At 36.7% G+C, this 19,611-nt stretch overlaps 1 protein-coding gene and 1 pseudogene across 1 annotated transcript in view; one reads left to right on the forward strand and one right to left on the reverse strand.

Moving 5' to 3' along the window:
* Positions 1–19,611, forward strand: part of LOC102856777 (chromosome unknown open reading frame, human C8orf34) — a 429,483-nt gene that overhangs the window by 120,931 nt on the left and 288,941 nt on the right. The gene's annotated exons all lie outside the window — the stretch shown is intronic.
* LOC102867479 lies at positions 6,260–7,052 on the reverse strand (annotated as a pseudogene).

Below are 19,611 nucleotides of genomic sequence, written 5' to 3' on the forward strand. Positions count from 1 at the left end.
AAGATCAAGAGAAGTTAAATGTCCTACACTATACAAGAAAGTTCTGGACAATGAATAATTTTCGTACTGTCATTGCTAATACTTCCCTTCATCTCTGTAGTATGTACCTAGGAATGAAATTGCTGGTCCACATGCTAAACATCTTGAGATTTGTTAAATATTGTCATATTGGTCTCCAAAGTGATTGCACTAATTTTTCAGCCTGCCGTCTGTCTGTAAGTCAACATTTTTCCTATTATTATGCCTGTAGTGGTATCTTCCAACTTCAGTTCATCTTTGCAAATTTGATGATTGTGAAACAGCTTGGTAGTCTTAATTTTTTCCATTCTTCTGGGAAATAAGTAGAATTATATATTCCAAACCTTAGTAATCTCTTTTGTATTAATAGATAATTTATTTAGATTTTGTATCCAATTCTCTCGTTCTGTTTAACTCTTATTTATTGTTAAGCTCTTTGTTGATATTTTCATTTTAAATTGCTATATATTGGAGTCAATTTTTTCAAATCTGTTGTTATTCTGAGTTACAATTTTTACAGTTCATAAAATCCTTTTCAACGTCTTTATTTTAAAACTAAGTTATTACTAGTCTTTTTGTGATAATTGATTGTAGTTTTGAGAATGTTATTTCTTCTGTGTTTTGCCTTTTTAGAAATGTTTTTCACATCTTTTATATTCTGTTACAGTACTTTGTTTTATTCATGGTAAGGATCTCTGGTGGCCTAGTGGCAAGTAGCTGTGCTGAAATCCTGAAGGCATGTGGCTCAAGCCCACCTGCCACTCTGTGAGAGAAGGAAGGACAATCTCCTCCCTGTGATTAACTGCCTCTGCAAACCCTCTGGAGGGTCAGCTATACATGGCTTAAAAAACAGCATTAGCTGTGTTTTAATCTTTGGTGTAGAGTGCTCTGCATTTGCGAAGTAACAATGTTTTTGTTATTTCCATGAAGATGGTTCTAAATCCTAGTGAATTCATTTACAAAAGGATTAAGTTCTGCCTAGTTCCATGTCATCTTCCTGGTTGCTGGTATATTTGACTCAATAATTGTGTAATTCTAGCTCCTTCCATTGAGGGTAAAGACGCTTCTAATGGATAACTTACTGTTGAGACTTGTTGAGCTTTTGTTCACATACAGGGAAACCAGTTAATACAACAGTTATTCAAATATATACACAACCCACAACAGCCAAAGATTTAAGAAATTGAAGATTTCTGAAATTCATTGAATATACAATAAAGATGCATTACTTTGTGGCTGGAATACAAAACTTAGAAACGAAGAAAGACTGGTAGGTGAATAATTTTACTAACATGACAGAAATGAGGCTACATATCACATGATAGAATTTTGTATGATTTGTGATTTATTCATTGCAAATACTTAAAAAAAACAATCCATTAAGAGAAGCTTAGCCACGTGAACTTCACTTATTGGAATCTATGGAAAGAGATGGTGAAGTCCAATATCAGCAAACGGAACAAGGGCAGGAACTGATTGTGGATGTGACCATCAGTTACAGTAATGCAAGTTGACATTAAAACGAAAGAAAATTGAAAGCCAGACTATAACCTTGAGTTTATTGCTTCTAAATGAAAAACGATCTGAAGACTAGATATGATCTGTAGACTAGATGCGCCTGGAATAGATGCAGTGAACCCCACTGACTAAGGACCAGATGAATTATGCAGTGATATCAAGAATTTGATATTAAGAAAGCACAAGGTCATTAAACACAGGAAATAAATAAAATAACAAGATGGGTATCAGAAACTTACTTTTCAAGGTAGAGAAATAACAACTAAGGGAAGAAATTATGAAGTAAGAAAAGTAAACAGAAGATGTCAAAGAGCAACTAAAAAAGACAAAAGAAATATTATATAGAAATTTATATTTATAATGAAATATGCAAAGAGCTGGAATTAGCAAACTGAAAAAGGGAGGAACATGCTCAGCATTTTTTCAGGCTAAAAGAACTAAAGAAAAAAATTCAAGTCTCTCCAAAATTGAAGAATTATATGGGCTAAATATTGAATAAGGCAACAAGCATTAAAATAATTTGAAAAGGATACACAGAGTGACTGTACCAAAAAAAAAAAATTGTTGACCATTGAAACAACTCAGGAAGTAGTATGTAGTCAAGAATAAGTAGCACTGAATGTAGAGCAAGATGCACTGAAGGCACTGGCAAAAAATAAGGCCCCAGGAATTAATGGGCTATCAGCTGAGGTGTGTCAGCAAACAGACACAGCACAAGAACGTGCTTACCAGTCTAGGTCAAACAATTTGCAAGACAGCTACCTGGCTAACCAACTGTAATACATCCATATTTGTTCCCATTTATAAAAGGATGACTCAGCAGTGTGTGAAAATTATTGAATAATAAATATCATTGGTAACCACATGCAAGTAAACACTTTTGTATATTTAAAAAAATAACTAGAAGCATGTATACTAACAAGGAAATCTAAATATTCAAATAGATTTTTAAGCGATATCAAGATATCATTGTTGATATTTGATGGATCTTGGCTGAAAAGAGAGAATAGCATAAAGATGTTTTTCTGTGTTTTATTGACTATACAAAAACATTTGTATAATAAAAAGAAATACTATGCATAACATTAACAAGAATGGGACTCTCAGACACTGATTTGTGCTCATGCAAAATCTATACATCGGACCAAGGGGCAATTTTCAAAAATAACAAGATAATATTGAGTAGTTTAAAATTAAGAAAGGTATGTATCAAAGTTTTCAGTGACCAGGGAACATAGAAGAATTGATGCCTTTGAGCTGTGGTCCTAGAGAAGAGTATTGAGAGTACCATGGACTGCTAGGAAAACAAACAGATTCATCCTGGAAAGGGTTAAACTGGGTGGCTCCTTGGAGGCAAGGATTCTGAGGCTCCATCTAACATACTTTGGACATGTTGTAAGGAGAGACCAGTCCTTGGAGAGGGACATCATGCTTGGTAGGGTGGAGGGACAGCGCAGGAGGGGAGGGCCCTCTATGAGGTGGATTGATTGAGTGACTGGCATAATCGGGATGGGTGTATCGGAGACGGTGTGATTGGCACAGGACAGAGCAGAGTTTAGGGCTGTTGTACATAGGGTCACTGTGAGTCACAAGCGACTTGATGCCTCATAACAGCAACATGTATCAAAGTTGTAACCTTTTTCCACACCTGTTCAATTTATGTGATGAAGAAATCATCTGAGAAAGTGGACTATATGAAGATGTATGTAGAATCATCAATAGCCGACATTATGTAGATGATACAGTCTTGCATGCTCAAAGTGAGGAGGACATTAGGGACTTACTGAATAACAAGGTATCTAGCCTTCAACACAATTGACATTACAGCATCAAGAAAACAAAAATCTTTGCCACTGGCACAGTAGGAAACATGATGAATGGAAGAAAGATTTCAGTAACATGGATTTAATTTGACTTTGGTCTACTTTTAACACTTTTGGAACGAGAAATTATTAAATCAAGGCATGTTGCATTGGGCAAATCTAGTGTGAAGGGCCTCTATAATGTGCTAACAAGCAACGCTCAGTTTGAAGTCTTACATGCTTCTGACCCAAGTCATATTATTTTACATGTGAAAGTTCAGCAATGAGTAAGAAAATTGAAGAAAAATTAATGTCTTTATAAATGGTGATATTGACAGAGTATTTTATGTACCATGGACTGACAGAACAACAAATAAATATGTGCTGGAAAAAGTGTAGCCAGCATGCTCCTTGGAGGCAAGAATGGTGAGACTTAATTTTGCATACATTGAGCATGTTTTTAGGAGGCACCAGTCCTTAGATAAACATGTCATGCTTGGAAAAATTGAGGACTAGAGAGGACTGGATAAAGGAGATGGATAGATACAGTGACCGCAACCATGCACTTAAGTGTGGTAGAAATTGTGAGGATGGCACAGGATTGAGCAGTGTCATTCTGTTACTCATAGAGTCGCTATGAGTCAGAGTTGTCAAAGGCATCTCACAGACACAATTTTCATAAGCAGTTAATCAGGCTTTTCTTCCTTGTCTTAGTCTGGAAGCATTATTATAATCTGTCTACCAAGAGTGATGCTGCTAGTACTTCAAGTACCTGTGGTCTAGATTGCAGCATTACTATAACACACAGACCTCCATTGTGACAAATTTACACAGAAGTGGTAGAGAATCATCCATAGAAAGGGTTTCATTTGCTTCAGTTAGAGCTGTAGTGAGATGACTCGTTAAACTTAAATTTGCAACTTAAATTCTTACCATTTGAATGTTATAAATTGGGACTTAATAATTCCATATGACACAAGTCTGTTTCATTTCCTAATATCTTGTCTTGAAACTTGGTCTGCAATTATTGATAATGTTTCTAACCAGTCCTGACTTAGCGGGAAGAATAGTCTTATCTCACTTCCTAATTACAGTTTAAAAACATCAATAAGACCCAAACTCATTATCGAGTCAGAACCAACCCATAGCTCAGCTTGCAGGGGTTTTTCAGACTGTAAATCCCACAAAAGGAAGTGTACATTTTTCTCCTGTGGTGCCTCTAGTGGATGTCACTGCAGAGGCAGTGTCTCTGGGGAAGCAGTGTGTCTCTCTCCGGACTATCTCACCAGCACTCCTTACAGGTCAGAGTCGCAGAATCCTTTGATGTTTTCACTTTTATTCGGGAGTTTATTCTACTGCCCCAGTTTGTTCTTATCTGGTGCCCTCAAGTTGTTTCTTTGTGATCCTGTGGACAGAAGAACATTGCATTGCCTGAATATCTGTCATCTCTGCCATAGCTATGTTTTAATCTATTGTTGAAGCCATTGTATCCTTCCATCTCATTGAAGTTCTTTCTCTCGGAGATTGTGAGAAGGGTGAAGGATAGTGTAACTTTCAGATCTGTTTGTAGGGTTGCTGTGGATCACCTATAGCCATGAGGTTTGGTGGTTTGAAATTTTTTTAATCGTTTAAAATGAGTTGAAGAGCAATATATAAGTAATCTCATTTGGGGGAGTTCTGGTGGTCAAGTTGTCCTGCCAACCTAGAATGCTCATGGTCTAAATCCAACAGTTGCTCTGCTGGAGAAAGATGGGCAGTATCTTCTGATGTGATTTATAGCCTCTGAAAGCCTACTAGAAGGTCATGTGTGAGTCACTTCCAACTCAACAGCAATGAGTTAAATTGTGGCATTTTTAAAAAATTAATTTGGAAAAAATGATAAGTCATGTGAGAGCATTCATGTATATAGACTATAAATCTTTTAAAATATTTCTCTCTCTCTTTTTCTGTCTTTGTGTATCTACTAATATCTATATTCACCCAAACTACCTTGTAGTTTGTTCTTCTAAGGAGTACAATTAAGGAGGGAGGAATTAATCTTTATTCTACATTTTGCATTTCATTGTTGCTTGGTTTGGCACATGGTCATAGAGTAAAAGGACCTTAAGTCTGCTATTAATTCAAAGAGGAAATGTTCTTCTATTTCCCTGAACAATATTTTCTTAATTAACTAATAGTTTATTTTTTTAAAAAACTTGAGAGGGAGGCTATGAACTTGTTTCACAGACTGTGGGTAATAGGTAGTTCTTGGGAGGCATCCCTGCCTGAGAGCAGATCCTGGGCCCCACAGAAGCAGGTGGTAGAGACCAGGAAGAGTGGACGGCATCAGAGGCTTCAGGTGACAAGGAGTAGTGTCCCACAGTGACCACAGTGGCTTCAGGGAAACCAGCAACCATCTATGTCCTCCCTGATGTCTTAGTCTTTTGAAAGTCATTATGGAATTTTAAATTTAAAATTCACAAACCCTTGGTGGATTTTAAAAAATTTATAGTAATGGGCCTTTTAAGCATGATAGATAGGATCCACAAGTGACATTTAAAGGTCAAATAAGGGGTCTTTCCCCCTTCACAGCTAACACTGACTTCAAGTCGGCTAACCAATATACTCTCTTATTAAATATTTCATTCTAATGGAATCTTTGACCATATTTGGTTCGTTATAATATAAGGAAAAAACAGTTTTACATGTTTTAATTTAAAATTTTTTAAAATTGTTGACATCTTTATTTTAGTCATTTAAAGGCTGATGAAAAGCTGTAATTCTAGTAAAAAAAAATCCAACATCTCAATTGAAAAGAATTGTATTCACTCATTAAATGCTAATAGTTTTCTAAGACAAATTGAAAATATCCAGCATGCATGTTTAATTTCAGTACAATAGATTTAAGACCAAGCATGTATGTTACATGTATCAAGACTAGATTACAAATTATCATAATCATCATCATCACCATCATCATCGTCGTCGTCTTCACGTTTTCTTTTCAATGCATTAGATTGTTCACTGGCAGTATTTTGTGATGATACCATATTAGTTGTAATAAGAATATTTTTGGACCCATTAATGATGGATTAATCAGAACATTCTGAACTGCTGACGTTGCTGGAATTGATGCTTTTACAGCCGGAGTCTGTGAAGTAGACATCTGGACTGTAAATCGTTGCCCTGTGAGGGACATTGGAGTCCCTACTTTAGTTGAAACAGACATGGTTTGTGGGGTTGGTGTACCTAGTGTGGGTGTACTAGGTCGCTAGTAACAGAACCAACACTTAGCCTTGGAACTGTTATTCTTCCTGCAGCACCAGATGTCTTTTTCTGTATGGACTTAAGTCTATAATTTGGAGCAGTTAAGCAGTACCTATCAGGGGGCAATCTAGGACCAGAATATGGCTTGATCAAAGGTAAAGGACTCTGATTTCTTTGCCATGCAATATCTAATAAAAAATCTCTTGGAGGAGGAGAGGTGAAAGACTGGTCAGCACGACACTGGATTGCCAATCGCACATCATCTGCATCAACAGTTGCTTTCTTAGCATGGCTTCAATAAATTTTTGCATCATCTAGAATTGTAGTTACATATCAGAAGGCAAACTCCAACATCTGATTTATAACTCTTGGCTCATATTCTGTAATGCCCATATTCTTCATGATTTGTGCCATCATCTGTGCATCTTTTGGCATGCTCTTGGGAGAAGTCATCTTTCCAGACTCCATGATAACCGGTGATCAGACTTCCTTAGCTAAATCACCACATTAATGTATTTCAGTCCTGATCTTGAGTCAAGCTCTTTGCCTAGTGTGGATTTTCCAACCCCTGGTGTGCCAGTGTGCAAGATGTTCGGAAGCAACATGGTCCCCACCGCGATGCCTCCTAGCGCTTCCTAATTTAAAATTTTTAAAGCTACTTTTGACTCTGTATATACATCTTTTCTATCATGCATAAACCTAAATTAGTCATGTTAACAAACACAAAATCTGTTTTGGTAATACTTTAATAGAATGCTGGAAAAGCTCTTGCTTTATCTACATACTGAATGAACATTACTTCAGGCATCATTATGTCCCTTCAGGGTAAAATGGAATCTGTTGGTGTCTGTATTTTATAATTAACTCATTACCTATTTATATTTGGTTCTTAGTCAGCACTTAGTTATAGGCAAATAATTTTCCACTTAAAAATCCATTACCTCCTCTGTGCGGAGATCATTTTCTTGTAAATGAAATTGCTCAATTAGCTGATCCTCTGGAAAATGAAATTGCAGTTTGATCCCCAAAAGCTTAACCAAATATATCTATTTTTAAAATAAACTACTCACAGATTGCTTTAAAAACAGATCAAATTTAATTTTGTATTAGAGGAGTGATGGGATTGCCTATCCTGGGAATTAAGGGGCTCATAAACTCATAAGACAAAGCTGTTGTTTAATTTACTTAGCATTGAGCTAAGCCATTGCCCAGCCAGACCTTACAGGTAAGAACTCCCACCTGTATACAGAGCATAGGCGTGCTTGCTGGTTTTCTAATGCACTTCTTTACCATAGAACAAAATGGCGTATAACTAAAATATGACTTTATCAAGTCATCTTTCTAAATGGATAATAAAGCCTACTTCCCAGAGGTTAATTCAGTGACATTGCTATGGAGGGGCTATCCATTATGACTTTCATTATACATTCTATTTAGTATTTCATTTATAATTATGGAGACCTTTATTTTTAATTCTTAGAGATATGGGTGATGGAGCTATTCCAGACCAGGTGCACATAGCATAAACATTCCTGTAATGGGCACACATGGCTATTGGCAGTCAGAGATGAGAAGCTGAAAATTAAGAACAGATGTGAGTTAGTAATGCAATATTTTAGAATGTTCTGTGTCTTGGTTCCTGGCCACTTGAATACAATGCCCTTGTAAATGCAGAATAAAAATGTGGAAAATTTCCACTTAAAACATATCTTAAAAGACTTGTGGCTCCAAAGATGGTTCTCTCTGAATCTGGCTCTCATCTTATCATCCTCATAGTGAAGTCCTGAACTTTTAAAAGATAAAGCTAGTTATAGGAGAAAGGACGCCAATCATATAACAATAATCAGCACTTTTATTCTGATTCGAACAGAAGAAGTAGCATTGTCTCATATTCAAGAAGAATAATGCTTTCATCTTATTTAAGGGAAAAATTAGATAAATACTTATTGTCCACTCCATTTCGTAATTTCAGTCTTTTCCTTAATCCTAAGTAAAAAAAGAGTAAAATAACTTGATAACATTTATTATTTTGGGAAACATAGTTTGCTATAAGTTTTAAGGAAATTAATAAAGCTAACTTCCAAAAAATGAATTAAAACTTAAGATAGAAACATTGGTTTTCATCAAAGAAATAGAACATCTCTAATCATACAGTTTCTATTTTCCCTAATAAATTCAATATGGAGGATTCCATTATTGAGAGTAATTACATGACATCACTATAAGAAAAAGGAGAGAAAATGGGTCCCCCAATACATGAGAATATTCTGGATTCTAGTAAAACTGTTAGACATATGTTGTGTTATTGTTGTTGTTGTTGTGAGCCATTAACTTGGAACCAACTCATAGCTAGCTGACCCTGCAGGAAATTTTCAGAGACTTAAAACTGTGTGGAAGTAGAGTACCCATCTTTCTCCTGTGGGGCAGCTGGTGGGTTTACATTTCTTCCCTTTAGGTCAGCAGTGCAACTCCTTACCCACTAGGCCAGAAAGTGGATTAATTATTGCTGTAATTTCAGCAGCAGGAAAAAGTCAATGGTTGGTTTCTTTTTCTTTTTTTTTTTTTAACAAAATAAAAATTTTACTTAAAAACAAAAGCAAAACCAAAATAAAAAATAAGGCAATGAAAACTCTTTAGCTCACAGTGATCTGATCTACAAATAATCAAGAATATGTTGAAAGAGAGGTTACATTTTCTTGTGAGTACATAAGGTTGCCACTCATTGGGGTCAACTTGACATCAAACAAAGAGTTACTTATTTAGTAATTGTTTTTACAATTCTTTGTTCTTTGTTGTTATTGTTCTGTTTACTAGGGTCAGAACCAGGCCACAGTTGAATCTCCAGTTTACAGAACAGTATATTGCATGAGAAGAAATTGTCCATCTTTCTCCCTTGGAGCTGCTAGTAGTTTTAAACCATGTGCCTTTGAGACCATTAGGCCAGTAGCAAGAAATAAGATGAAACAACCAAACAAAAACCTACACAAAACTATTTGATACATACTCTATTAAAAGAACACAAAGGATAAGGCATGATTGAAGGGAGGGAATTGTTTACTTTTTTTTTTTAAATGAGATAATTTGAGAAGGCTCCTTGAACCTACCTACTTGAACTGTTACAGAAGAGAAAAATGAGGTAGCATCATTCTATTAAGACTTAGAGTCTTGGTAACCTGTTAAAGGGTCACCATGAATCAGAATTGGCTCAAGAGGGGTGGGTTTGCTTTTTCATCTCCGGTGGCCTAGTGGCAAGAAGCTGTACTAAAATCCCCAAGCCACACATTTCAAATCCATCAGGTGCTGTGTGGGAGAAGGACGGACAATCTTTTCTCATATGATTAACTGGCTCTGAAAACCCAACAGAGGGTCAGCTGTGGGTTGGTTCTGACTCTACAGTACACAACAACAATCAAATCTCAGAGGAAGGATTAGAGAGTAAGGTTTTGAGTGAGAAGAATTAATTCCAAGATAATACTGAGTGAGGGGAAAACTCGAAGTGTCCATGTACACTAAGTACTGGATTTGAAACAATACAAGTAAAACAGGAAAGATCAGCTTTGCCTCTTAGAAGAATTATTCTACTAGTAGTAGAAAAGATTGAAGTTATCACTGGCTTAAATCTTATACGTGATTGGTTGCAGGAATCCAAGTCAGGAACGTGTAAGTGGAGAATAACTTCATTGTATTTGGCTTAGGTGAGTGTTGTAACCAATCTAGAAAAGAGATTTGGAATAGAGTATTAATCATAAGTCTTGGAATGGTAGATAATTTCACTTTATGACAAAACTTAAAATGCCAGGAACACACTGTGTAAATTATAAGATAAAAGATATGTGGCCAAGTCTGTATTTTGGGAAATGAGATCAATGAATGACAGCTTTGCAAACTAAAGCTACTATTAGAGAACCTTAGAGTAAGAATAAATAGAAGAGATAGCAAAGAGTTGAGAAATAAAAAAGTTTGGGGTTTTTTTTTGGTTTTTTTTTTAGTTTTCACACATGATCTGTGTAAATAGAGAAGACACATCATTAAAAAATTATTTGGGTTTGTTTTTATCCATATATATCTATGAATAATAGATTAAATGATGATTTAGCTATGAAAGTAATCATATACTCAGGAAAAAGAGTTCAGGAGGAAGGAGGAGTATACTGTATCATGTGTGCTATAGCAGTGATGTTGCAAGGATGTGTCGAGAACATGCCTGAAATGTGAAGTGTAAGTAGAAGTGTTACAAACTAATGACTGAGCCAGGTACAGAAATGAAAGTTTACACATGAAGAAAAGAGAGCCTGCAGTTAATCTAGACTTGTTAGTTCACAAGGCAGAACCTTAGAGCCAGAACGTCACGAAGGCAGTGAAGTTGGTAGTAAGAAAGATTAGATTAGTCAGCAGGAGTCAGAGCGTGAACTATTTTGTATTGGCCACCACATGAGGCAGAAAGGTGGGTATATGTAAGTAAGGAAGTAAAAGATATATTTGTATATATTTTTCCTGGAAACATGACTTTTCAACATGGCAAATTTCCAAAGAGCAGATAACTGTGCAGAAATGGATGTGTTGTTTTTTTTTTTTTAAATGGAGGATTACCATATCAGATTAATAAGTAGAGGATGACTACATCATTACATAGATTCCAAATGGCATTGTTAAATTGCTGTCAAATGACATCATCATGTATCTGCCAAACAGTGAGACTCTGTGCTGCCCATGTAGACATACGATTTTTACCAGATAGTGAGATAGTAGATTTCTTACTATTGTCATAAATGCAGAATGTTGCATAATATATTATCGGTAAGTGAGGAGTAGGTGCATTTCACATCTACGTAGATGGAACTTTCTAATCTTTTTTGTTCACCTAGTTTCTTTTAAAGGTAATATTAAATTTTATAATTTTATAATTACCTTTTGCTCCCAGATATTTGCCTCCCACTCTCCTATGTCATTTCTCAGTTTATTTTTAAATCAGCATCTAAATAAGTCATATTTCCTGAAGTTATTAAAATGACTTTATTATTCCTAAATTTGAGGGTATGGTACTAAAGGATTTTCTACTCTGGAAACCCATGTTATTTTTTTACTTTTCATCATGTGTTCACTTTTTAAAGTTAATATAGGTGTTTATTTGTATTCATAAGTCATTTCTGGAGCATTGCATGATGGAAGACATTGTGCTCGGAAGCATTTATCAACCTTTGAACACTTGTTTATCTTGAAGATGATGAGAAAACAGGATCTCTATGAGTTATAAATAAACAGATATGTCTTGGAAAAAGTACAGCCAGAGTGCTTCCCTGGAGGCAAAGATGATATAGCTTTGTCTCATATTTTGATTATGTTGCTAGGAAAAGATATCCCACTAGGAAGGATGGCGGGCCAGCAAAAGAGGAGACCCTCAACAAGATGGGTTGGAGCCGTAACTGCAGTGATGGGCCCAAGTGTGTCAGAGAGAAGAGGAAGACAAAGGATACGACAGGGTTCAGGTCTGTGGTTCTTAGCATCGATATGAGTTGTACTCGACTCAATGGCGACTAACAACAACATGAAAACATATACAGTTCTAGTGCACATAGTTATTAAAAAACATTGGGATGAACAAGAGAGACTATAAGAAGAATGAATAATTTATCTTATAGTCACTGGGGATACTTTGTGTGCGATATTTTATAAAAATTTTTATTGCATAGAAATAGAGGGGGGGGAAGGAAGAGCGTTTGGAGAAAAATACCGTAATGTACTATACTTTGTAACTATTTATTCACAGCTATAAGTCTTACATTAATCTTGAGAGCTCCTTGGGTTAGGACTTGATCTTTGCTATATCCATGTTCACAATTTACCATGACATTGATCTGTCCTTTAATACTTAGTGTTTGTATTTCTTTCTTAGTTTTGATGTTATTCTTGTAGCTGTCATCTAGTCAGCCTTCATGTACAACAGAATGAGACCCATGTGCTATATTGTTGTTATGTGCTCTCTACTACTCATCTCATAGTTATTTTGAACAACAGACCTTAACCCCATCCTATCCTGTGCCAACTCCACAATTTCTGACATACTCGAGCCTGTACCTGCAGTTACTGTGTCAATCCACATGGTTGAGGGTCTTCCTCTTCTTTGCTGTCCCTCTGCATTTCCAAGCATGATGTCCTTCTCTAAGGAATAACCTTTCCTAGCAGCATGCCCAAAGTATGTGAGATGAAGCTTCCTCATCCGTGCCTCCAAGGAGCACTCTGGCTTCACCTTCTCCAAGACATTTCTGTTTGTTCTTTTGGCGGTCCATGGAATGTTCAGTAGTCTCCTCCGACACTACAGTTCAGAGACATCTGTCTTTCTTCCCTCTGTCATCCTTCGTCATTGCTCAGCTCTCAGCAACATAGCAAGTTATTAAAAAGATTTGGTCTGAGTAAGTATTCCTCAATTTAATTCCTTAGTAATTTGGAGAGGTCTTGGTCTGCAGACTTTGCCAGTGCCATACATCTCTTTAGCTCCTATCTGCTGGTATCAAGTGTATTTATTGTGGAGCCACGTAAGGTGAATTTGTTGGCAGTTTTAATGTTTTCTCCATATATCATGATGTCACATGTTGGTCCAATGGTAAGAATTTTTGTTTTCTTGACATAGAGATGCAATCCATATTGAAGGCTGCAGTATTTGATCTTCTTCTGCAGCACGTGTTTCAAGGCCTCCTCACTTTTAGGAAGCAAGGTTGTGTCATACACATAATGAAGGTTATCCATGAGTCTTCCTCCATTCAGCTTCACAAATAATGTGACATACGGGGTTTCCTTGGCTGATATTTTTAAATTGCTTAGTCTGTTTTCAAAGGGATGTTGGAGGGTTTTTGACCTAGTTGGAATAGTAATCGAGTGTTTAACCATTTGTCACCCATGGACTCCTTTCTAGTGTATAAAAATGCCATGCCAATGTCACCATGTTTGTTTAACCAGTTCTGACACTATTAACCCGCAATTACTGCTAACATTCCTTGTTCCATGATATTTTCACAAGGATTCAGATAAAACATGTGCTGGTTGGATAGCTAGAAAAAGTCTTGTGAAACAAGTCTTAGTTGAAATGTTTATTTCATATTTAAAGTAGAGAAATATGCACAAGTGTATGACCCAAAGCCCAAGGGCTATAGTTTTCTGTATTTTGAAAAGCTATGGCGAAGGGATTGAGATTGTTCACACCTTCAGTTTGCTTGGCTCCATGGTCAACACTCTTGGCACCAACAGCCTGGAAAACATTGCAATGGGAAAGTCTGCTCTTAGGGACCTCTCTAAAGTACTTAAGAGCAATGGTGTATCTCTAGAGACTAAGGTGCATCTGATACAGGCCGTGGTCTTTGCAATCACTTGCTATGCATCAGAGAGTTGGACAATGACTAGGGAGGATAGAAGGAGAATTGATGCCTTTGAGCAGTGGTGTTGGAGAAGAGTATTGAATGTACCCTGGACTGCCAAGAAAGCAAACAGATTCATCCTATTCATCCTGGAGAGGGTTAAACCAGGCTACTCCTTGGAGGCAAGGATTCTGGGGCTTCGTCTGACATACTTTGAACATGTTGTAAGGAGGGACAGGTCCTTTGAGAGGGACATCATGCTTGGGAGGGTAGAGGGCCGGCGCAAGGGAAGACTCTCTAAGAGGTGGATTGATTCAGTGAAATGGGATAATCTGATGGGTGTGTCGGAGACAGTGAGATTAGCACAGGATAGAGCAGGGTTTAGGGCTGTTGTACATAGGGTTGCAATGAGTCACAAGCGACTCAATGGCACATAACAACAACATCTTTTCATATTACACAGTTGTGATATCTATAAACATACCAGACTATTTAAAGAAATTCTTATGTGCTGTCAAGTAGAAACCAACTCATAGCTGACCCTCTTGTGGGTTTTCAGAGGTTATAAGTCACATTGGAGGAAATCATCTGTTTTTCTTCAGCAGAGCAACTGGGGATTTAAACCATCTACCATAGGGTTGACCAGTACAACTCCTCTTACCAGTTAGGCCTTCCAGAGCTTCCTTTATAAAAAAAGTGATTGAGTCAGTAAAACAAAAGCATTAAGGAAGAGCTAGTTTATTTGAGGGAGCTCTGGTGCCTCACTGGTTAAGAATTGTACTGCAAAAAAAAAAACAAACAAAAGAATTGTACTGCCAACCCACAGATATGTGCTTTGAATCCACCAAATGTGCAGCAGAAGATAGATGGGTAGTTTCCTCTTGTGCTATTTAATATATTTGAAACGCCCCTGGAGGGTCCGTGGTGGGTCTGTTCTGATTTGATGGTAACCAGTAACAACACGTTTATTTGAGCAAATAAGAACTTATCACACCAGTGATCATAACAAATGCCTCTCAAAGTTTAAAATAATAACAACTTTTAAATAGCTTTCTTAACCCTTTAAAAAAATTTGCCCCTCAGATTTCCCCCTTATCTACTTTGATATTACAAATAAAGAATTGGGGTCAAGTGAAAGCCGCCTGAGAGGTCTTAGCAATCTCATGCTTCAGTTTAGGAGTTAACTACTTGTGAAAATGATGGTTTGATGCTGGAAGAGGGGGAAGGGGGAAGATAACTCCACTGACACTCAGTGTGTTGCTGATGTTCTTTTAGGTTGCATTACAATGTAGATTAAAACACGAATCCAACTGCTTTTCAGTCTTTCACACTTTCACAAATTATTGAAGAAATGTATATGTAAGTTAATTACGTGAAAAGTGATACAACAAATGCATGTGAGAAGTTTATAGGGAAAAGAGAAAACAACTAACAGGGTCTTTTTAAAACTAAGGCAGGTTGGTGGAGAAGAGGGAAATTAGTGAACATCTAGTTTAAATTCTGCTTGGAGTTTTTGCTTACTATGTAATAATGAGAACATAAGATAAAAGGGTATCTTTTTAAAAAAATAAAAGAGTAATTAAGTTCTGTTTGAGTTGCAGAATGAAGCGTTGTTATGTAATTGCAGAATTTGCATATCTGGAATTAGTTTGCTGTTTTTAGTTTCTTAAAAAGGAAGCATTTTATGACCTCTATTTTGTTACTCTCATAAATACGCCATGCATTTCTAAATTTCAAAAGATTTTAGTATAGCCGATAAGTGAAGATCCCCAGTTTTCATACATTTTGCAAAATAGCTTTGCATACAACATAATTATCTTTAAAAAAAGACTTATTTTAAAAGAACAAAAATGAAAGAAAATGTGGTTTATCCTTGGCATTCAGCCTGTTGAAGGGGTTGTAGAGGATAAATAATTTGGTTACTCTTTTTTTTTTTTTAATCTTTTTACATTTGAAATTAGAAGTGACATTAAGAGGGCTGTAGAACCTTCTGATTCAGGATTCACCTGAGAAGTATAACATTTGCATAAAGTAAGAGGTTTCTCCTTTCCCCCTTCTATTTTTCATATACTGAGCAGATAAGTTCCAAGAGAAGAGCTCTGTTACAAGGACAGAAAGTGAGAGCAGTCATGAGGAGGAGTCCTAAGATTGGACCAATTGGACTAATAATTAATTCTACCCTTGTTTTCATAGGGTTTTTTCAAAACTTCGTTTTGCTTGGATCCACAATTAATGTCCTTGATACCAGCAGTCAGGAAATAAGGAGACACATTGCACTGGGAAAAATCAGCAGTTAGGGACCTCTCCAGATTATTGAGGAGTAATAATGTCAGTTTGAGGTCTAAGTTGCCTTTGAATCAGGCCATAGTCTTTCAGATCACTTGCTATGCATCTGACAGCTGGACAGTGAATAAGGATGACAGGAAAAACAATGATGCCTTTGAGCTGTGGTGTTGGAGAAGAGCAATGAACATCCCATGGTCGGCCAACAGAATGAACAGATATGTCTTAGGGAGGGTGCAGCCAGAGAACACTTTGAAGGCAAGAATGATAGAGCTTCACTTCACATACCTTGGGCATGTTTCTAGGAGGTACTATTCGTTGGAGAAAGATGTGATGCTGGGAATGGTGGGTGGTTGGTGAAGGAGAGGAAGACCAGATGGATTGACATGGTGACTGCTGCAATGGGCTCTTGTGTGTCAGGAAGTGTGAGGATGCCGCAGGATAACACAGGGCTCAGATCTTTTGTTCTTAAAGTTGCTATGAGTCTTACTTGACTCAACAGCATCTAACACAACAACAATAACAGCTACCCTTATTTTGGGTTCCCAGGACCTTAGTAAATCAATACATCCTCTCAGCTCTGGTGATCTCTGTATGTATGAACTTGAAGATACGTATAGTCTTACCCAATACAGGCAGACCTTGTTGCCTAGGGAAATAATATGATTAGAGTCATTCATATCAACCCTACATACAACAAAGCAAAATCCTGTCCAATACTTTACCACTACAGCCAGCCACTTTGTCAGTCTTTTTCATTGAGTATCGTCCTCTTTTTCAACTAAGTTCTACGTTAGCAATCATAATGTCTTTCTCCAATTACTGGTTCCTCCTGGCAAAATACCCAAAGCACATGTGATGTCCTACTACCCTCACAACTAGCATACACTCATTTTGACCACACTTCCTTCAATACAGATTTATTTGTTCTTATGGAAGCCCGTGATATATTCAATATTCTTTGCCAGAACCAGAATTCAAAGGCATCAATTTCCTTTGGCCTTACATATTCATTTTCCAATTTTCATATATGTGTATAACAATTGAAAATACTATGGCTTGGGTCAGGCATGCCTTTGATCGCACATCGACATCCTTGCTCTTTACTTTTTTAGCTAGGCCCTTGGTAGTAGACTTGGATGATACAAGACATGACTTGATTTCTTGATTACTGCTTCAGGGACCAGTGGTTATGAGTCAAAGTTAAAGGAAATAATTTATCCATTAGTCATGATGTTATTTATTGGCCTAGTTCTGAGGATTTTTTTTAAGGTGTAATCCAGATTGAAGATAATAATCTTTGAGCTGTTTTAGTACTGCAAGTCTTCTTTATTTTCTGCAAGCAGTTGTGTCATATAGATACTTGAGCCTGTTGATGAGTTTTCTTGTAATGCTCATGCTACATTTTTCTCATATAGTTCAGCATCTTAGATTATTAGCTCTTTATATAAATTTAATAGATGTGGTGAAAGGATGCAAACTTGATGTACACCTTTCCAGATTTTAAAATAGCAAAATGTGCCAAAAGTGGGGGTTCGGAAACCATAATGAAAAAAAAATCCCACATAGAATTTCAAAACCTCGATGAATTGAAGAAAAAATTAAAGCTTTGAGCGGCAACACAGAAGCATTCTGTGGATGCAGGAAGTATCAAAAGCAAATGGAAAAAAAATGAATAGAGTCACTGTATAAAAAATATTTGGTTGATAAAGTATCATATGATTAAGAACCACAGCTAAAAAAGGAAGACGTTCCATTTGTACTCAAGATATTAGCAAAAAAAAAAATTGATAAAATACCAGTATATGTTTCAAAGAATAGTTGAAGGAAAGCTGTTTGCCCAATTGACTGGGGAAAATCTAAATTTGTTCTGATTTTTTTAATAAAACAAGAAAGAGTGATCCAAGAGTCTGTGGAAAATATTGCACAATATCAAGAATATCAGATACAAGTAAAATCTTGCTGAAGAGTCAAGCTGGATTCAAAAGAGGCCTTAAAGCAAAAAGTATCACTGCTTATATAAGATAGATCTTGGTTAAAAACAGAAACTATCAGAAAGATGTTTGTTTGTGTTTTATTTATTATACAAAGGCCTTCAGCTGTGTAAATTATAGCAAATTATGGATAACACTGAGAAAAATAAGACTCCCAGACACTGAACTGTGCTTATGTTAAATCAGTACATAGACCAAAAAACTTGTCTGTACACAACCAGGGAACACCGCATGGTTTAAAATTAGGAAAGGTTTTATCGGGGTTATAGCCTTTGTCCATACCTATTTCACCTGTATTCTGATTAAATAATTCAAGAGACTAAACTATAAGAAGAAGAAAGTGACATCAGGATTGGAGGAAAACTCATCAACAACCTGCATGATGTAGATGACACAACCTTGCCTGCAGAAAGTGAAAAAGACTTGAAACACGTGTTGCAAAAAAGCACAGACTGCAACCTTCAATGTGAATGACATCTTAGTATCAAGAAAGCAAAATTCCTCACCACTGGATGAATAGACAACATCGTTGAAGCTGGAGAAAAGATTGAAACTGCAAACTATTTCATTTTACTTGGATACAGTTAACATTCATGGTAACAAGAGTTAAACATCAAAAGATGTGTTGCTATGGGGAAAAGCTGCTATCAAAGACCACTCCAAGGTGCTAAAGAGCAAGAATGTCAGCTTAAGGACTAATGTGTACCACCTGATCCTTGTTATGTGCCATCGGGTCCCATGTGACTCATAGTGACTCTATGTACAGCGGATCTGGAGCCTGCACTGTCCTGAGCTTCACTGATTCTGTTACTGTATCAATTCATCTTATCTGGTGTCTTCCTCTCCTGGGATGTCCTTCCATCCCTCTGAGCAGGTATTTTCAGTTGCTTCCTATACATCCATAAATTGTATAGTGAATACCAGAAAAAAACCAGATACCTTTGAACTGTGGTGTTGCAGAAAAGTGCTTAATATCCCACGGACTAAAAGAACGAGTGTGTCTACCTTAGAGGAGGGAGTAGAACCAAGAGATAGTAGAAGCAGAGATGGTAACACTATCTTACATACTTTGGACATGTTATCAGGAGGGGTCATTCCTTAGAAAGGACTATGGTGAAAGATCAGAGAAAGAGAGGAAAGCTCTCAATATAACTGAGTGACGCAGTGACTGTAATAATGGACTGGAGCACATCAGAGATGGTAAGGATGGCTCAGGATAGGACAAGGTTCAGATCTGTTCATAAGGTCACTGTGCGCTGTAGTCAGCACGACAGCATCTGATAACAATAACATCTAACCCTTTACATTATTTAAATGACTGCTGCTTGTTCTATGTACAGCTTTCATATGGATATAGTGAAAGGTTATCAGATTCCCATTCATTGCAATGTTATCAATAAT

Source organism: Elephantulus edwardii, unplaced genomic scaffold (assembly GCF_000299155.1).
Source record: "Elephantulus edwardii isolate Elephantulus edwardi_28Jun2011 unplaced genomic scaffold, EleEdw1.0 scaffold00008, whole genome shotgun sequence".
NCBI classification, from domain to species: Eukaryota; Metazoa; Chordata; class Mammalia; order Macroscelidea; family Macroscelididae; genus Elephantulus; species Elephantulus edwardii.